Raw genomic sequence first — 8,880 nt, 5'->3', positions numbered from 1 at the left:
GCTCTGTGCACTTCCTTTCTGACCACTGGGGGCTTCTTTTATTCCCGACAGTAAAAACCAGCACAGTTTCTTTCATTTGGAATTTACAAACATCTTACAAGGGAAAAAGGAAAACCCAGCGGCCCCTCCAAAGACCAAGACTTGAGTGACTGTACAGTTTTGGAAAAGTTGGAATTTATGGAAGAACTCTGTGATATAGACTTCAAAGCTTGGTTCCCTATTTTTAAATTTGGCATTCTACCTGATGGAAACGAGCCAGCCACTTATAAAGCACGCTCATGCTTTCATTTCCCAGTTGGTGAATGAAGTAGAGCCAAGCACCATCTTTATTTTTGTCCATTTTATTATTAACATGTAGAGCTCAGCATATTGCTGTGGTTCAATAAGAGTTCTACAGTCACTGGGCCCTTGTTCATTATTTAAGATAATTCTGGGGCTTCCCTGGTGGCGCAGTGGTTGAGAGTCCGCCTGCCGATGCAGGGGGATGCGGGTTCGTGCCCCGGTCCGGGAGGATCCCACGTGCCGTGGAGTGGCTGGGCCCGTGAGCCATGGCCGCTGAGCCTGTGCATCCGGAGCCTGTGCTCCGCGACGGGAGAGACCACAGCAGTGAGAGGCCCGCGTACCGCAAAAAAAAAAAAGATAATTCTGTCCTGCTAGAAAGTGAATTTCCCCAAGTATACCCCCCATGCCCACGCCCACCCCTGTTTATAGATTTTAGTCCATTTGATTGTAAAGAAAATGTTTGGGAGGAAAGGCTCATGTGGCTCCTGGGATGTAACCCAGAGTTTTAGGAGAAGAGGGTTCAGAGTCCAGGTTCCTAGAATGCCAGAAGAGGAAGCTTTTTAAGGGGTTTGCAGACTTGGAAGCATATTCTTATTTTCAGGATTTGCCTGGTTCAGCCTTAACCCTGCCTGGGGCTGCTCTCTCTCCAGAGATGCCACTCCTAAAATATAGGTCCCCTTCCTCTGTTATTTGACTACTGATAACAGCTAGCCGAGCTCAAACATGATACCCAGCTAAGCTAGAAATTGCCATTATTTATTGACTCATTGCTCGATTTACAGAGCTCTCCACATTCTATTAAAGATTTGCAAAGCACATGCATGAAACAGAGTACGTATTTCTCGCTAGCCGTCAGTCCCAAAGTTTTCTCGTGAAGCCAACTGAAAGAAGTTCCCATCAAAATTTTTTTTCTTAGCTTGAAAATAAAATTGAGAATCAAAGTGGAATATCCTCCACCTATAGCTTTTTCAGGATGGAACTAGGATTAAGTGTCCCTCTCCCATATTCACCTTCTCTGTGAGAAAATTTATACCTTCTGTGTGTCCGGCGTTGCTCTGCCTCCAAAGCTAAGAGAGAGAAAGGCTTGAGGGTTGGGACAGAGGCCTGGGGTGAGCCCAGCCTGGAAGGGAGCAGAGAGATGCTAGTTTCCTTCCAAAGCTGCCCCCATCTTATGGGCTGTGAGATAAGGCAGTCAGCGGGGCTTCTGGGAAACATGACCCAGATTTGCTTTGGGAAAGCACGCCAGATTAAAAAGCACAATTGCTGAAAGCAAAATCTCTGGCCTGTGTGCTTAAAACTCGGCGCTTTCACGGCCGTGGGCCCCGGTTCGATCCCTGGTTGGGCAATTAAGATCCCACAAGCTGAGCAGCACAGCCAAAAAAAAAAAGAGAAGAAAAGAAAGAATCTGTGGCTTGTGCAAAGGTCACCCAACTAGAACCCTGAGTTCCAGGTTTGAGGCCCTTGACTGCCTTCGAGTCTCCGTGACCTGACCTCTTTGCCACACACCAGTTCCTTGCTATTTGGAATAAAGCAAATATATTAAATTATCTTGGCTATATAATTTCTAAAGCACGTCTCAGTTTGCAATAGGCACAGTCCAACAAGTATTGGGTCTTCCTAGAAAAACAGAGCGCTTAAGCCAAACTCTGTTCCCATGTGATTCAAAGGAATGGTTTGTGCTGAAGACCAATGGGAGAATCTCAGCTAGAATCTACAGGATGTGATTTTTTTTAAGCATAAGCTTGTGACTAACATAAATCCACGAAGACCCCCCCGGAGGTGCATAGTTTGAGAGAAGAGCCCCAGAAAGAACAGAGTTTTGGTGTCTGATCTATCCAAGGGAACGTTCAAGTTTCCCAATCAAGTTCAGTCCCCGTAAGTGAGAAAGGTCGGAGTTCACTTTCCAGCGTGGCCTGACGTTCACGGGGGTTCGATGAGTGTGTTTGTTTTGGGGGTTCCTGTGTGCAGCGTGTGATTTCTTAGAGGCCACTGAGTCAGTCCATCGTGAAATAAAGAGCAGCAGCCACCGCAGTGCCGGCTCCGGGAACGCCAGGCACCATGTAGACCTCATGTTTATGCGGGAAGCTGGATCACTGCGGGCTAAATCTACAGCCAGACCTGACGCAGGGCAGGCTATGGGGTTGCTGGGAACAAGCTCTTTACATGGCTCTCTCCTCGGGCCCAGTCTTCCCTGACTGGGGCCTCGCACGGTGGGAAGGAAGAGCGGTGCGTGTATCAATCACTCCGTTCGGGATTGCTTGCCTTTCTTCTGTAAAGTCTACAAGACTTTTTTTTTTTTTTGGCCATTTGTGCTTCTAGTTGCCTAGTGAACCCTCTGAAGAGCTGTTGCCAAGGTTGGACTCCATGGGGAGGAAAAGGGGACGTAACTGGTACGCAGTGGCAAGAAGAGGCTGACGATGGCACAAGGCAAGATAAATGCATCACTGTCCAAGCAGCAGAGGTCCCTTTCGGCCCCTTCAGCTAACAGACCCTCAGTGTTGAAACGTCCTCAAGGTCAGCGGAGGGACCACATGATGGTCTGCTGCAGCACCTCAAAATTTTCCTACAAGGTATTTAGATAGAGAAATAATAATTATTTCTTCCTAGGGGGTCTCAACGTAGAAAGAGCCATTTTTATCTCGAGGGGTTCTTCAATGGGCACAGAAGAGTGACAGGGTTTGCCAAAGATGATAGCAAGTCTACTAGAAATTCAAGTGTTTCTGCCTTTTCACATATTTTCTTTAAAAAGAGAGGGATCTGGGGCTTCCCTGGTGGCGCAGTGGTTGAGAGCCCGCCTGCCGATGCAGGGGACACGGGTTCGTGCCCTGGTCCGGGAGGATCCCACGTGCCGCGGAGCGGCTGGGCCCGTGAGCCGTGGCCGCTGGGCCTGCGCGTCCAGAGTCTTTGCTCCGCAACGGGAGAGGCCACGACAGTGAGAGGCCCGTATACCGGAAAAGAAAAAAAAAAAAAAAAAAAAAAGAGGGATCTGGTTTCTTTGCAATAGGCGGTAGTTAATCATGTTTATGAGATTTATTTTCTTATTGGATCAAGAGTTTCCTAGGGATGGGGGAAAAGAGGCTTAGGGAATTTTTTAAGCTCTACTTAAACAGTTAGGCTTATGAATTCTCATGAAGAAAAATATTGCTTTAAGAACTGATTCACTGTATTATAACCTTGTGAATAAACAGACCCAGGGCACACGTATGAGAAGGGAGTGTGGAGAGTTAGGGATGGATAGGTTCGGAAGGGGGAGGGGTCAGCAGTCACTAAGCACCCGGTGTTGATAAGTATTATCTCATTTAGTCCTGACCCCAGGTAAATACTGTGTCTCCATTTTATAGATGTGGAAACTGAGGCGTGGAGATAGTAAGTATAAACCGTTTTGAGTTCATAGAGGTAATAACATGATAGATCAAGGATCAGAACGTAGGTTGGACCGAGGAAATGACTTTCCTGCTCCATACACTACGATGGAAAGAAAACTGGCTCAGATATAGGGTGGGGGTGAGGGAGCTGTTCTGAGTTTCAAACCCAGTTCCCTGTGTTTGATTGTATGATTTTAGGAAAACTCGCTTGATTCATCTGGGCCTGTTTCCTGAGAGATTAAAGTCCTTAACTTCAGGCAAGAGCCAAAGCTACCTTTTTGGATACATATCATTTATGCTGCCCGCTTTGGTGTTGCAAACCAACCTATAAGACGTTTTAGCAGATTCTAAGAACTCCCCCCGACACACACATCCCTGCCCCATGTCCCAGCGCTGGCGTTGTGGGGAGACCACAGGGCACGAGAATCTGGTCAGGGACAGATTAAGATCTAACAGGGCGCACGTGTGCTTGGGTAGAAATCATCCTCTAAATATCATCTCATCTCAAGCATTGTCCACTGATTAATGAATTGGGACATAATTTAAATATCATGAAATGCACACATCTCCATGGTTCAACGGGGTCTGACAGACAATCGCATACACACAGGTAAACCACCACCCCAAGCAAGTTTGAAAAGTTTTTAAACACCCCAGAAGTTCCCTCATGCGCCTTTCTAGTCAATTCCAACCCCTCCTGAACCAAGGAGGCTACCCCTGTTGTGATTTATGTCGCCAGGGATTCATCTGACATGTTTTAGAGCTTCATACATGTGGAATCTTAAGTGTGAATCCCCGTTCAATGCTTGAGGAACATCCATGGCTGCAGGAGTAGATGGCGAGTCCTACTGACCGTGGAGTCAGGGGTGCGAGTTCATGAGATGGGAGAGAGAAGGTCAGAGGGGCTGTTGGTGTTCGTTTCTTCTTTCCAAGAAGCTTATACATTCTGGCTCTTTTATAGGGTCTCAAGCAATACAGTGCACAGATTACTTTCTCAATGAATATATATTTAATCAGCTGATACTTACACACCTTCTGTGTTCATGCATTCACTTATACATTCATTCATTCAACAAAAATTTATTCCTGTCCAACTATATGAACCTGAGACTACCTAGACAGCAGGATCACTTACAATTAAGATGCACAGAGTTTGTGCTGTCTGGGGTTCACATGCTAGTAGGGGAGACAAGCAATAAATGCCCTACCATGGAATGTACCGGATCACTTGTGAAGGTGGTACACGATATGAAAAATGAACCAAGGTCGCAGAGGACAGAGCTTCACACAGAGCTGTTTCAGGAGGTGATATCATGTCGCACTCAACCTGCTGCCAGTTTCAAGATGCAGGATTAAAATTGCTCTGTTGGCTGGAGCAGGAACCAGATTTCGAGCCTCGGGGTCATATTTGTTACTCATCGATTTATTTATTTATTCATGGCCCGATATGCCAAGTACGGTTCGATACGGTGACAATACAAAAATAAATGAGGCACGGATGCTACCCTCAAGGCGTTTACTTTTAAGGAGTCACTGGTCTCTGGCAAGACTCTGCTTTTAAAAAAAAAATGTGCAATTGGGAGCTTCCCTGGCGGTCCAGTGGTTAAGACTCTGCGCTTCCAGTGCAGGGGCCGCAGGTCCCATCCCTGGTCAGGGAACGAAGATCCCACATGCCATGCGGTGCGGCCAAAAGATAAAAAATTAATAATAAAATAAAATAATAAAGTAAAAAAAATCTACAGTTGCCTTCTCCATTGTCATTGTGCATTGGAAAAAAAATGAGCGCATCTCATGCACTGTTTTTAAAAGTTATTTATTTATTTATTTTATTTTTGGCTGTGTTGGGTCTTCGTTGCTGCGCGCGAGCTTCTCATTGCGGTGGCTTCTCTCGTTGCGGAGCACGGGCTCTAGGCGTGCGGGCTTCAGTCGTTGCAGCACGTGGGCTCAGTAGTTGCGGCCCGCGGGCTCAGTAGTTGTGGCACACGGGCTTAGTTCCTCCGCAGTGTGGGGGATCTTCCCAGACCAGGGCTCGAATCCGTGTCCCCCGCATTGGCAGGCGGATTCTTAGCCACTGCGCCACCAGGGAAGCCTCATTTTGATAAGTTTTCTTGAGTCACGCCTCAAGCCGCTTTGAATGGGGGTCACTGGACAGTTTTTGGAGATGCACGAGGAACCCGCTCTGCTGGACAAAAGCAAAAACACCTTTCATTCCTGCATGTTTCAGGCACCTCCCGGGTCTCTTGGTCAGTTCCCTGTCAGCAGAGGCTTAAGAAAATAAACTGCGCCCTCGAAGGCACACTTTGGGGATTTTGACAGTCCCTCAGAAACACAGCATCAAGTGTCCCAAAAGCTAATAAAATCAACACCCACCTCCCCTAGGTGGTGGGAGAGAGATCCCTCTCCCTCCCTCCCTCTCTTTTTCTCTCTGTCAAGGTTAACCACGTAGCTACTAGGGGACAAAAGCTTTCGGACGTGTTCCACAGATGAATGTTTGATATCGTGGGACGGGACAGAACCAGAACAATCAACTCCTCTTGGGCCCAAACTTTCCCATCAGTGTGTATCAGAAGTGTGCAGGCTCTGATTGCAGCAGAAGTAAACAGGACATAATGGGTTTTCAATGAATGCTGCCGAACCAGACTCCAAGTCTATTTGTAGAGGTTTATTTCACACGCAGAAGCAGCCAGGGCAATTGAGGACAGAAAGGTGAAAAGAGTTGAAGTTCACAAATGAAAATGAAGGGTGGCTTGTGACTACACATGCAGAGTCAAAGAGGAGAGACTCTTCTCGTCAGATGACCAGGCATCTGGAACAATGCCTTCATCCCAAATACCCCAGATTCATTGCCAGAGTCATTAGAATGCTAGAGGCGGAAGGGACTTAGAGAGGTTTGGACTCCTTCTTTTCTGTTTGTTTGCTTGTTTTTTAAAACAAGAACGAAAAAACAACCTGAGGCTGGGCGTAGTAAAGGGTTCAAAGTCCCACACTGGCTGAATCAGAATTTGATCCCAGATCATTTTCTAACTCTCTTTGTCCCTTTATGTCTCTCCTATGTACACAGCCAGAGGGTAAAGCCAGAGGGTAAAGACAAGCATTTGGTGTCAAGACATTTTAAAAGATGTTTACCTTCTAATAGACTGAAATTGGTTTCAATCATTTCGTTCCCATTTAACCAGAAACAAATTTACCTATGCAGTGAAACTTATTTTTCCTTACACTTTATTAAGACATGGAAGACCGAGCAACTGAGAAAAAGAGAGAGACTCTAGTCTTACATGAAACTCGGGCATCCCCCTCCTCTAAAGCCTGGACAAGCTCCAGAACAGACAGACCTTGGGAGCCCTTGGTCAGCCTTTCTGTTTCGTGGGTATCCCCTCTCCTCTAACAAGTTAGTAAAATAATCAACAAAGGGCTGACACGTTTAGAATACAACCCAACACTTTTTCCTTAGCGCTTTGGTGTCCTGAGCCACGTCCCCTAGAAGCCAAGCCTGAGACCAGGGTCCCAGTGCTTGGGGTTTATTGAGGGACAGCTCTTCAGGAAGAACAGGTAAGGGAGTGTATACGTTTCCTAGAGCTGCTATAACAAAGCACCACAGTGGCTTAAACAACAGATGTTTATTTTTGCACATTTCTGGAGGCTGGAAGTCCAAGATCAAGGTGTATTGGGTCAGACAGAGAAAGACAAATATAATAAGATATCGCTCATATGTGGAATCTAATTTTTAAAAAGGATATAAATGAACTTATTTACAAAACAAAAACAGACTCACAGACTTCAAAAACAGGCTTATGGCTACCAAAGGGGAAACATGCGGGAGGAGGGATAATTTAGGAGCTTGGGATGAACATACAAGCGCTACTATATATAAAGTAGATAACCAACAAGGACCTACTATATAACACGGGGAACTCTACTCCGTATTCTGTGATAAGCTATATGAGAAAAGAGTCAGAAAAAAAATGAGTATAACTGAATCACTTTGCTGTACACCTGAAACCAACACAACATTGTAAATCAACTATACTCCAATAAAATTAAAATTTTTTTAAAAAGGTGTTGGCAGGCTTGGTTTCTCCTGAGGCCTCTCCCCTTGCTTGGAATGACTGCCCTCAGGCTGCCTCTTCTCGTGGTGGTCCATCTTTTCATTCACATCCCTGGTGACCCGTGGGTGTCCCAGTCCCCTCCTCTTATAAGGACATCAGTCATATTGAATTAGGGCTCACTCTAACAGCCTCATTAACTTAATTACCTCTTTAAAGGTCCTCCCCAAATACAGTCCCACTTTGAGGTACTGGGGGTTAGGGTTTCAACATATGAATTTTGAGAGGACGCAACTAAGTCCATAACGGAGAGAGAGAGAAAGAAGGGGGGTGAGGAAGAGGCAGGAGGGGAGACAGGATGTGGTCTCGGGAAAGCCTAGTCTCAGCCTGGCCCATGGCGCGAGGGCGTCCCGGCACCACCAGTCAAACCACAGAATTGCCCCACCTTGAAGTAAGGAGGTTGGCTCTTCCTATCACCACATCTGTGAGTTCACTAGGCAGCCCCCAGAGTGTGTCTGATGGGCAGGGGTCTTGGGGTATCGGCCCAGGCACCGCCAGGCAAGATGGGTCCTGTGAGTCAAGAGCATTTTCTGGAGAGGGTCACACAGGTGGCCTCTCAAGCTGCATTATGCAGCTGGAGAACAGCACCCCCATGCAAAGAGGGCTTGGGCGAGGCAGCAGGTCTCCCCAGGCTTCGCTGTTTATCCCAGAAGCCTACCAGTCTTCTGGCTCCGTTGGAAGTTTCCACGCAGGACATGAAAGGGCTACGGGGGAGGGAAAGAGAGGGTCTGACCTGTTCCCTCCCTCAGCCCATGGCACCTCCAGTGACCCAGTTGCCCAGGCCTGAATCCTTGACTTCCCGTCAACCACTAAGTGTCTGAGCCCTACCTCTTCATCAGCGTTCAAACCCATCTTCTCTCCAGTCTCACAGCCATTGCCCCGGTCCTAATCCCTATTACTAAAGAGTTTCTTCTCAGATCTCAGCCTCTAATCGAAGCCCCACCCAATTCTCCCACAATAGCCACGCCCTGTGATGGGCTGCTTTCATGCTAGGGATAAAATCCACTATTCAATTCGACTCAAGGGCCTTCCCCACTGCAGCGGCTGCCTTCAGCCTCAAGCCACGCCCCCAGCTCGTTCCTGACACCCCATCCACATCCAGCTCCTTTTCATCCTTAGACTTCCAACAT

Source organism: Kogia breviceps, chromosome 4, assembly GCF_026419965.1.
Source record: "Kogia breviceps isolate mKogBre1 chromosome 4, mKogBre1 haplotype 1, whole genome shotgun sequence".
Taxonomy (NCBI): Eukaryota; Metazoa; Chordata; class Mammalia; order Artiodactyla; family Physeteridae; genus Kogia; species Kogia breviceps.
The sequence above is the reverse complement of the archived record's forward strand: the minus strand, read 5'-3'. Positions refer to the sequence as shown.